The sequence below is a fragment of the Nerophis ophidion genome, linkage group LG11, assembly GCF_033978795.1.
Source record: "Nerophis ophidion isolate RoL-2023_Sa linkage group LG11, RoL_Noph_v1.0, whole genome shotgun sequence".
NCBI classification, from domain to species: domain Eukaryota; kingdom Metazoa; phylum Chordata; class Actinopteri; order Syngnathiformes; family Syngnathidae; genus Nerophis; species Nerophis ophidion.
In genome coordinates, this window is record NC_084621.1 from 17,507,346 (window position 1) to 17,519,513 (window position 12,168).

The 12,168-nt window shown below is 38.5% G+C and overlaps 1 protein-coding gene across 2 annotated transcripts in view; it reads left to right on the forward strand.

Annotated features, from left to right (window-relative positions):
• dyrk1b (dual-specificity tyrosine-(Y)-phosphorylation regulated kinase 1B) overlaps nt 1-12,168 on the forward strand; it is a 76,173-nt gene that overhangs the window by 25,392 nt on the left and 38,613 nt on the right. The window lies entirely within an intron of this gene.

A 12,168-nucleotide genomic window follows, 5' to 3' on the forward strand; every position in this document is an offset into this window, starting at 1 on the left:
ATGTAAATTTGTTTTAACTATTAAACAAACCAAAAATATGCCCTATTTTATCTTTGTGAAAAAATTGGACACAGTGTGTTGTCAAGCTTATGAGATGCGATGCAAGTGTAAGCCACTGTGACACTATTGTTCTTTTTTTTAAATATTTATAAATGTCTAATGATAATGTCAATGAGGGATTTTTAATCACTGCTATACTGAAATTATAACAAATATTATTTATTGATACTGTTGTTGATAGTATTCATTTTTGTTTCACTACTTTTGGTTTGTTCTGTTCTGTGTCGTGTTTGTGTCTGTTTATCGCAGTTCTGAGTGTTGCTGGGTCAGGTTTGGTTTTGGAATTGGATTGCATTGTTATGGTATTGCTGTGTATTGGTTTGTTGGATTGATATTAAAATATACATATATCGATTTAAAAAAAAAGAGAGAATCAATTCTGAATCGCACAACTTGAGAATCGCGATTCGTATTCGAATCGATTTTTTCCCCACACCCCTAATGCTAACTATGTTTTCCAGTCTCTTGTATACGTCCTGCACACGTTTACGTGCGGGATCAGACAACTTCAGATATGCACACCTAACATGCTAACCATGTTTTCTAGTCTCTTGTATACATCCTGCACACGTTTACGTGCGGGATCAGACAACTTCAGATATGCACACCTAACATGCTAACTATGTTTTCTAGTCTCTTGTATACATCCTGCACACGTTTACGTGCGGGATCAAACAACTTACAGATATGCACAGCTAGAAAGCTAACTCTGTTTCTAGTCTCTTGCACACGTTTACGTGCGGCATGTAGCGGCTACAACATGCTGCCTTTACATTCTATAGTCCAAAACCTTGAACCTGGATGAGCTTGTCCCATGTCCACTCAAATCCTTCCTCTTTCTTTAAAAGGGTCTTTTGTGGTCAGGTATTTGTGTGGCCATCTCCCAACACAACTTTGAGTAATGCTGCTTTAACATTGTTTCCTCGGTCTACAACCAACGTAAACTTGTTTGGAACCTTTTCCAAGCGAAGCAGTCTGGTGCTAGCAGCTGACGGCTGACAAGTGATCAAATCAACTAAAACGTTGATGCAAATAGAAGAACGTCAGCTAAAAGGTAAACGTAACTTATTTCAGGACAAGCTCAAACAATTGGAAGCGTGAACACTTAAAGCCGCAGTCCGGTGTAAAAACAAGTTGACTTGACATGTTTGTGTTTCATTGTAGCCATGAAACCATAACCTCTTGTGTTTACATTTCACAAAGTAGGTGAAAATACTGCCCAAACATCACAACATGCCAGAAATTCAGTCGGCCATTTTGAATATGGCACACCAAATATCTTCGGCTATTTTGGGATGTTGACATCACAGTAGTGACGCTCCTGCACTCTGACCATATTATTAGATCATGTGCAAGAGATGTGCTCTCTATCATTCACAATCCTTGTGTAAGACAACAACACACCTTTTTATTTGTTTATGCATTTTAAGTCGTAAATAAATCTATCAATAAAAAGTCAGCTAACAATGGAGTCAATTGGGGCTCTCTATTTTGCCAACAAAAGTCTCTAAATAACTATCCAAAATCGGCAAACAGTACTCTATTTACATCTTGTGACCTGAATATTAACCAAATATTTGAAATGTTGTTAATATAAGCACTAACAACTCTCTAAATAACCATCCAAAAGCTGCCAACAATACTCTATTTACATCTTGTGACCGGAATATTACAAATATTAGAAATTTGAATTGATTGATTGAAACTTGTAATAGTAGATTGCACAGTACAGTACATATTCCCTACAATTGACCACTAAATGGTAACACCCCAATAAGTTTTTCAACTTGTTTAAGTCGGGGTTCACGTTAATCAATTCATGGTAAATGTTGTTTTTATAAGCGCTAGAACAGGCAAAGTTTTTCAGCATCGATAACCGAAAGCTAACTTTAGTTTATGCTGCACTGGACTCAAGGAGGGACTTGAATGTCATAAGAAAATGAAAGTAAAGATGGCAGTAATGCAACATGTATGGATGCAAACTGTAAAGAAGAAGAAGCGCCTCTTCAAAGTTCTTCTAGATAGTAAATCATGCCTCTCAGCTGGATAAGAGGAGGATTTAGAAGTTGTTCATCTGTGACATTCAGTTTCTGGAGACACACTCACGACAACAGAAGACATTGTCAGACATTGCCATGTGGATTCAAATTACATCTTTGATCTAAAGGGGAAGATATAATCATTCAGTCAGTCTGCAAAGTAAGAGCAGACATTGTACAGGAAGTGATTGTTTTATTATGTTGTTGTTTGGCACTTAGCAACACTTAGCCACACTGCCACATGATGCTCAGTGTTTGACTAAAGCTGCGTCTGTTCAGCATACAGCTTGTAGATCATCCTCCGCATATTCTGGATCATCATTTGTCCCAAAGTAGTTTTTGTTGTCTCTCATCAAGTCTGCTTGATTAGCATTGTTGTTGATGGGGACGGGATCTGTGGCTCCTCCTCTACGTCACGTGATGACGTGTTTGGCTTCCTCATCATCTCTCAAAATGTCTGGGGAATCTCTGTGAGATTGATACTAGATGTCACATATACATATATATATATATATATATATATATATATATATATATATATATATATATATATATATATATATATATACAGAACTAATTTGTTTTTTTGTAAGTCTTTAGATGTCATACATCATATATATTCATGGCTGAAATTTAGCCAGGGCAAAAGCGGCGACTGCCCTGGTCATTTGCCATAATGCCTACAAAATGGAGTAACATGGAGGACAAGACAAGAAAATGCCGTCACCGCCCTTGACTTTTTACCTGTTAATGGAGGAGGGATGTAACAATAAACAGTATAATGATCATTTGCCATAAAATTCCAGACGGTTAGTAGTACGTCTATTTTTTTATTAGAGAAAACCCGTCATTTATTAATGCATTTTAGGCAACAGGACGTCAGGTGCATGCGCACTAGTGTCGTTTGTCTTGATAATCATGGTGGACTAACTACACGGACTTTGCTCCCGAGACTTCCCCTTGGAGTAAACGGAGCCAAGCGCTCGGTTTAACCTCATTTTGCCTCGCTTCCCGCCTACGTTTAAGTGTTTGGATGGAGACAGGTGTGGACAATATTGTCCTGACACTAAAAGTACACAGAAAACTGTTTGATGATGTCATCAGCTGCTGTGACTGAGAGTTAATGATCTGAGGAAATTTTGGGACCAAAATTGTTTATTTTATATGTTAATGATATATGTGAGGTATCAAAGTTCTTGAAATTTGCATTATTTGCGGACGGCACCAACGTGTATAGTTCGGGACATGACTTTTAAAAGCATTATCAAACATTATTGAACAGGAAATGATGAAACTTAAGAGATGGTTTGATGTCAATAAATTATCATTAAATGTACAAAACACAAAGTTTATAATTTTTTTGGGAAGAGGAAAAGGGAGGTAATGATTAAACTGTCTATAGATTTAATTGATATGGAAAGGGTTTCTGAACTTTGATTTTTAGGAGTGATACTGGATGACGGTCAGACATGGAAATCTCATATTGCACATGTACGGAAAAAAATGTCTAAGAGTATTTTTATATGAAATAAGGTCAAATATGTGCTAGATTATAGGGCGGAAATGTGTATATTGTATTGTGCACTTATATTGCCATATACCACCTACTGTGTGGAAGTGTGGGGGACACATACAAGAGTAACATAAAGTGGAAGTGTGGGGGGACCCATATAAGAGTAACATAAAGTGGAAGTGTGGGGGACACATATAAGAGTAACATAAAGTGGAAATGTGGGGACACATACAAGAGTAACAAAGTGGAAGTCTGGGACACACACATAAAAGTAACAGAAAGTGTGGAGGAGTCATATGAGAGTAACATAAAGTGGAAGTGTGGAGGACACATAAGAGTAACATAAAGTGGAAGTGTGGAGGACACATAAGAGTAACATAAAGTGGAAGTGTGGGGGACACATATAAGAGTAACATAAAATGGAAGTGTGGGGGACACATATGAGAGTAACATAAAGTGGAAGTGTGGGGGACACATATAAGAGTAACATAAAGTGAAAGTGTGGGGGACACATATAAGAGTAACATAAAATGGAAGTGTGGGGGACACATATGAGAGTAACATAAAGTGGAAGTGTGGGGGACACATATAAGAGTAACATAAAGTGAAAGTGTGGGGGACACATAAGAGTAACATAAAGTGGAAGTGTGGGGGGGACACATAAGAGTAACATAAAGTGGAAGTGGGTGGGGGACACACATAAGAGTAACATAAAGTGGAAGTGTGGGGGGCCACGTATAAGAGTAACATAAATTAAAAGTGTGGGGTGGAACACATATAAGAGTAACATAAAGTGGAAGTTTGTGGGGGGTCATATAAGAGTAACATAAAGTGGAATTGTGGGGACACACATAAGAGTAACATAAAGTGGAAGTGGGTGGGGGACACACGTATAAGAGTAACATAAAGTGGAAGTGTGGGAGGGGTCATATAAGAGTGACATAAAGTGGAAGTGTGGGGGGATCATATAAGAGTAACATAAAGTGGAAGTGTGGGGGGGAAATATAAGAGTAACATAAAGTGGTAGTGTGGGGGGACACATAAGAGTAACCTAAAGTGGAAGTGGGTGGGGGACACATAAGAGTAACATAAAGTGGAAGTGTGGGGGGACACATATAAGAGTAACATAAATTGAAAGTGGGGGGGACACATATAAGAGTAACATAAAGTGGAAGTGGGTGGGGGGGACACATATAAGAGTAACATAAAGTGGAAGTGTGGGGGACACATATAAGAGTAACATAAAGTGGAAGTGTGGGGGGGAAATATAAGAGTAACATAAAGTGCTAGTGTGGGGGGACACATAAGAGTAACCTAAAGTGGAAGTGGGTGGGGGACACATAAGAGTAACATAAAGTGGAAGTGTGGGGGGACACATATAAGAGTAACAAAAATTGAAAGTGGGGGGGACACATATAAGAGTAACATAAAGTGGAAGTGGGTGGGGGGGACACATATAAGAGTAACATAAAGTGGAAGTGTGGGGGACACATATAAGAGTAACATAAAGTGGAAGTGTGGGGGGGAAATATAAGAGTAACATAAAGTGCTAGTGTGGGGGGACACATAAGAGTAACCTAAAGTGGAAGTGGGTGGGGGACACATAAGAGTAACATAAAGTGGAAGTGTGGGGGGACACATATAAGAGTAACATAAATTGAAAGTGGGGGGGACACATATAAGAGTAACATAAAGTGGAAGTGGGTGGGGGGGACACATATAAGAGTAACATAAAGTGGAAGTGTGGGGGACACATATAAGAGTAACATAAAGTGGAAGTGTGGGGGACACATATAAGAGTAACATAAAGTGGAAGTGTGGGGGGGAAATATAAGAGTAACATAAAGTGGTAGTGTGGGGGGACACATATAAGAGTAACATAAAGTTAAAGTGTGGGGGGACACATATAAGAGTAACATAAAGTGGAAGTGTGGGGGGGACAGATAAGAGTAACACAAAGTGGAAGTGTGGGGGGACACATAAGAGTAACAAAGTGGAAATATGTGGTGGACATATAAGAGTATTGAAAGTAGAGGAGGTAGTCAAGTTGCAGACATGATGTGTTGTGTTTCAGGGTAAAAGTCAAAGATTAGCAGCAAATTGACAAGACATGTTTGTCATCACTTGTGAGAATGAAGAGCAGAGAAGACAAGGTCACTTCCAACATGAGTATTCAAGGACTACTTGAAACAAATGTGTATATCAGCTCCAACTATGGAATTGTCTTCACAATCAGATCAAAGATTGTAGAAATATTTTCCAATTGAAAATAAGATATAAACAATAAGATCAAATGGACAGCCGTAAGTGTTTACATTTTGCTTTATATTTATTATTTTTGTCTGATTTTGTATTTGTTTGGTATCATCCCGTGAGGTGTGTATTACTTTTTCTGTTGGGTTTGTACTTCATCAAGTTTTGCACTTGTTGGGGTTTTTTTGTGTTTTTTCTTTGTTTTTATTATGTTTGAATGTATTTGTTTGGTTTGTGTGCCTGTGTGTCTGGAATATCATTGAAGTGAGACTTCTTATTATGTTGGAGGGGGCAGGAAATATAAGATGTTTCTTCTCAAGCATGGCTGTGTAAATATGTCTGTACTTGCTAAATAATAATAATAATAATGATAATAATAATAATGATAGCTGTGTTAATATGTGTTTACTTACCAAATAATAATAATAATAGGTCTGTTAATACTGTATGTGTTTACTTGCCAAATAACAATAATAGGAGAGTGAATATGTGTTTACTCGCTAAAGTTGAATTGTCTTTTGATCAAAAATGCAGATCAATGAAGGAGATACATGAAAAATGAGATAAAACATGCAGCAGGTGATGTGTTTGTTTATAAAGTCTTTACTCCTCCTTTATTGAAGTCTATCAGTGTTCAACTAACATCAACACTAGTTCAATGTTTTGTCATCCAATCCTACTGATCACAGGCTGTGAAAAACTTTATTTGTTGCAAATAATCATAAACTTACAATGTAATGGCAGCGACACATGTTAAACAAGGCATTTTTACCAGTGTGTTACATGGCCTTTCCTTTTAACAACACTCAGTAAAGGTTTGGGAACTGAGGAGACACATTTTTGAAGTGGAATTCTTTCCCATTCTTGCTTGATGTACAGCTTAAGTTGTTCAACAGTCTCCTGCCTCATACAAACCCCGTTTCCATATAAGTGGGGAAACTGTGTTAGATGTAAATATAAACGGAATACAATGATTTGCAAATCATTTTCAACCCATATTCAGTTGAATATGCTACAAAGACAACATATTTGATGTTCAAACTGATAAACATTTTTTTTTCCTGCAAATAATCATTAACTTTAGAATTTGATGCCAGCAACACGTGACAAAGACATTGGGAAAGGTGGCAATAAATACTGATAAAGTTGAGAAATGCTCATCAAACACTTATTTGGAACATCCCACGGGTGTGCAGGCTAATTGGGAACAGGTGGGTGCCATGATTGGGTATAAAAGCAGCTTCCATGAAATGCTCACTCACTCACAAACAAGGATGGGGCGAGGGTCACCACTTTGTAAGCAAATTGTCAAACAGTTTTAGAACAACATTTCTCAACGAGCTATTGCAAGGAATTTAGAGATTTTACCATCTACGGTCCGTAAAATCCTCAAAAAGTTCAGAGAATCTGGAGAAATCACTGCACGTAACTGATGATATTACGGACCGTTGATCCCTCAGGCGGTACTGCATCAAAAACCATCATCAGTGTGTAAAGGATATCACCACATGGCCTTAGGAACACTTCATAAAACCACTGTCAGTAACTAGAGTTGGTTGCTACATCTGTAAGTGCAAGTTAAAACTCTGCTATGCAAAGCAAAATCCATTTATAAACAAAACCAAGGAACACCGCTGGCTTCGCTGGGCCCGAGATCATCTAAGATGGACTAATGCAAAGTGGAAAATTGTTCTGTGGTCTGACAAGTTCACACTTAAAATTATATTTGGAAACTGTAGACGTGGTGTCCTCCGGAACAAAGAGGAAAATAACCATCCGGATTGTTATAGGCGCGAAGTTCAAAAGCCAGCATCTGTGCTGGTATGGGGGTGCATTAGTGCCCAAGGCATGGGTAACTTACACATCTGTGAAGGGTCCATACAGGTTTTGGAGCAACGTATGTTGTCATCCAAGCAACGTGATATTGGACGCCCCTGCTTATTTCAGCAAGACAATGCCAAGCCACGTGTTACAACAGCGTGGTTTCGTAGTAAAAGAGTGCTGGTACTTTCCTGGCCCGCCTGCAGTCCAGACCTGTCCCCCATCGAAAATGTGTGGCGCATTATGAAGCGTAAAATATGACAATGGAGATACATAAAACAAGAATGAGAAATAATTCCACTTTCAAAGCTTCATTAATTAGTTTCCTCCGTTCCCAAACGATTATTGAGTGTTGTTAAAAGAAAAGGTGATGTAACACAGTGGTGAACATGCCCTTTCCCAACTACTTTGGCACGTGTTGCAGCCATGAAATTCTAAGTTAATTATTATTTGCCACAAAAAAAAAAAATATGAGTTTGAACATCAAATATCTTGTCTTTGTAGTGCAGTCACTTGAATATGGGTTGCAAATCATTGTATTCCGTTTATATTTACATCCAACACAATTTCCCAACTTATATGGAAACAGGGTTTGTATATAGCGCCTTTTTGTAGTGACTCAAAGTATTTTACATTATCTTATCCTGTACACGCTGATGTGGCTTTTTGATGCAGTCGCGCCTGAGGGATGGAAGGTGCAAAATATCCTGGCTTACGTACAGTGATTTCTCCACATTCTCTCAACCTTTTGATGATATTACGGAGCGCAGACGGTGAAATCCCTAAATTCCTTGCAATAGCTGCTTGACAAATGTTGTTCTTAAACAATTTGTTGACAAAGTGGTGACCCACGCCCCGTCCTTGTTTGTGAATGAGTGAGCATTTCATGGAAGTTCATGGCACCCACCTGTTCCCAATTAACCTGTTCACCTGTGGGATGTTCCAAATAAGTCTTTGCTCAGTCTTTTTTGCCACCTGTGAAACAAGTTGCAGCCATCAAATCCCAAATGAGCTAATATTTGCAAAAAAAGAAGAACATTTGTCGGTGTGAACATGAAATATCTTGTCTTTGCAGTCTATTCAATTGAATATAAGTTGAAAAGGATTTGTTGTAGTCTCTTTTTATTTAGCATTTACACAAGGTGACAACTTCACTAATTTGGGGGTTAGTAGTTTCAGGATCATACATTGGTCATTTCATGACTTTATAAACATGATATCATTTTTTAAACTAATATTTTGTGCTGATAAGAAATATCCATCTAATCATTGTAGTGTGGACCATATACTTGGTATCGTTACAGCGGATATTTGTATCGACCCAGCCATTTGTTTACATTCAGGAGTGCTAGCTTGCTGTTAGCAGTATTGTATCCTGAAGCATGTTTGGCTATTCCTTGTCCTCCACTGATAATGTTACTTGTGAGAAATGGACCTTGTCGCCATGAAGACATGATGAGTGTGTTAGAAGTAGCTAAAACAATGTGGAGGGACGTTAATCGCTAGGTGGCTATGTTTTACAGCACAGCTTGCACATTTATACATTTACCTTTATCGCTGAAATACCTCCATTCACCATCTTCTGTCTCCACACTGTGTCTGCTGGCAAGTGCTCTGTGTGCGTGTTGACTCACATGCGTCGCAGCATTCTCACATTCTCTCTCTGTCTCTTCAAAACTAAAGTATTTTTCAAAAGTAGTATAGTAGCGTTTCTAATGTACTAGTACCAGGGCACTTTATTAGTAGCGGTACATGATACGTGTATATCTATACACAGTGTGGAGCCGCTTCCAAGTTAACCGTTGAGGCGTAAAATAAATACGATGTCTTAGTACCGTAGTCTGCGCTGCAGGACAAGAAGCCATACTGACCACTAAGCTACATGCCTTGTCCACATAACAACACAGCTCATCATGTTTTTATTGCAAGAAGCTGCTGGATCTTGCACCAGGTCAGCACTTGGACCAGTGGCATTTAACCATAGGGTCGGGGCCCAAAAATGTATTTGTCAGCTGTGGTTTTTACTCAGTTGTAGTACACCTTCCCACCACCTGTGGCAGTGTTGACAATAGCAAACAGAAGAAGTCAAGGGAAGTTACTTCAGCGCAAAAAATATGACTAAAGAGCACTTCAATTGTATTCTGTTTATTCGACAAACATATCCATCCATTTTCTACCGCTTGTCCCTCATATATATATTATAATTTCTTATTAATTTTATTTAGGAAACATATATATTATTTATTATTCATTTAGTTGGAATGTATTTTGGAATTATATTTATAGATATGTATTTTGTTGCAGTTTATTTGATCAGTCTTTTTTTGTAATCAGTACATTTGATTGGTGTGTATTAGTGTAATTAGTACATTTCTTCAGTATTTATTTTGTAGTCAGTACATTTGATTGGTGTTTATTAGTGTAATTAGTGCATTTCTTCAGTATTTATTTTGTAATCAGTACATTTAATGAGTATTTATTGTGTAATCAGTATTTTTGACTTGTATTTATTTGTGTAATTAGTACATTTAATTAATGTGTACTTTTGCAATCAGTACATATGATGAGTATTTATTTTTTGTAATCAGCATACCTGATTAGTATTTATTAGTGTATTCAGTACATTTGATTAGTATTTATTTCGTAATCAGTACATTTGATTAGTATTTATTTGTGCAGTCTGTATGTTTGATTAGTATTTATTTGGTAATCCGTCTATATGGTTAGTAATTATTTGGTAATCAGTATATTTGATTAGTAATGTTTGTGTAGTCAGTACATTTGATTAGTATTTATTTGTGTAATTGGTACATTTGATGAGTATTTTTATTTTTTAATCAGTACATTTGATTAGTATTTATTTTTTGTAATCTGTATATCTGATGAGGGGCTTCACGGTGGCAGAGGGGTTAGTGCGTCTGCCTCACAATAAGAAGTTCCTGCAGTTCTGGGTTCAAATCCAGGCTTGGGATCTTTCTGTGTGGAGTTTGCATGTTCTCCCCGTGAATGCGTGGGTTCCCTCCGGTTACTCCGGCTTCCTCCCACCTCCAAAGACATGCACCTGGGGATAGGTTGATTGGCAACACCAAATGGTCCCTAGTGTGTGAATGTGAGTGTGAATGTTGTCTGTCTATCTGTGTTGGCCCTGCGATGAGGTGGCGACTTGTCCAGGGTGTACCCCGCCTTCCGCCCGATTGTAGCTGAGATAGGCGCCAGCGCCCCCCGCGACCCCGAAAGGGAATAAGCGGTAGAAAATGGATGGATGGGATGGATATCTGATGAGTATTTATTAATGTACTCTGTACATTTGATGAGTATTTATTAGTGTACTCAGTACATTTGATGAGTATTTATTAGTGTACTCAATACATTTGATGAGTATTTATCAGTGTAATCAGCCTGACCTTAAGCCTTGATCATATTCTGTGTGATGAACACATGATGTCATGATGTCATGTGACCAGCTGGTCAACAGGTAGTAGAATGAATGACTAAGAGTAAGATGACTAATGCAGGCTTAATACTTGAGTAGGCCCCGGGCCCGCCCTGTAGTGGACAAGTGGGGCCCCGGGGTCTGAACAGGTTAAGAACCCTGACTTGGACCAGGTCCAAATGAACGGGGCGGGGCTACGTTAAAACGAGGACACCTTTTTTTCTGACCTGTGGAGGCTGTGCCAAAGTACTATGAGTACACGCTCGGAATACTATGAGTACACCCTCGGTAGTACTAGGAGTACACCCTCGGGAGTACTAGGAGTACACCCTCGGAATACTAGGAGTACACCCTTGGAGTACTATGAGTACACCCTCGGAATACTAGGAGTACACCCTCGAGAGTACTAGGAGTACACCCTCGGAATACTAGGAGTACACCCTCGGAGTACTATGAGTACACCCTCGAGAGTACTAGGAGTACACCCTCGGAATACTATAAGTACACCCTCGGAATACTATAAGTACACCCTCGGAGTACTATGAGTACACCCTCGGAGTACTATGAGTACACCCTCGGAATACTATGAGTACATTCTCGCAGTACTAAAAGTACACCCTCGGAGAACTATGAGTACACCCTTGGAATACCATGAATACATCCTCGGAATACTACGAGTACACCCTCGGAGTACTGTGATTACACCCTCGGAGTACTATGAGTACACCCTCGGAATACTATGAGTACACCCTCGGAGTACTCCGTTCTGCCCAAGTTTTACTGTACTGTGTAATATTATACTCATCATTGTGGTACATCATTTTTATTTGTGTCATTGGTGCATGAGGATATAGTTGGTTTAGGTGTTCTACTGTACTGTGTAATGTAATACGCACTTCATTTTTCTACAAAATTTTGTTGTTTTTCATGTTGGCACTGTTAGTTATTTTCTTGAAAATGTTGTTGCTGTTCATGTTGACGAACTGTATTGATATTTGTTGAAAATGTTGTTCATATTGACACATCCGGTTGATCTTTGTTGAACATGT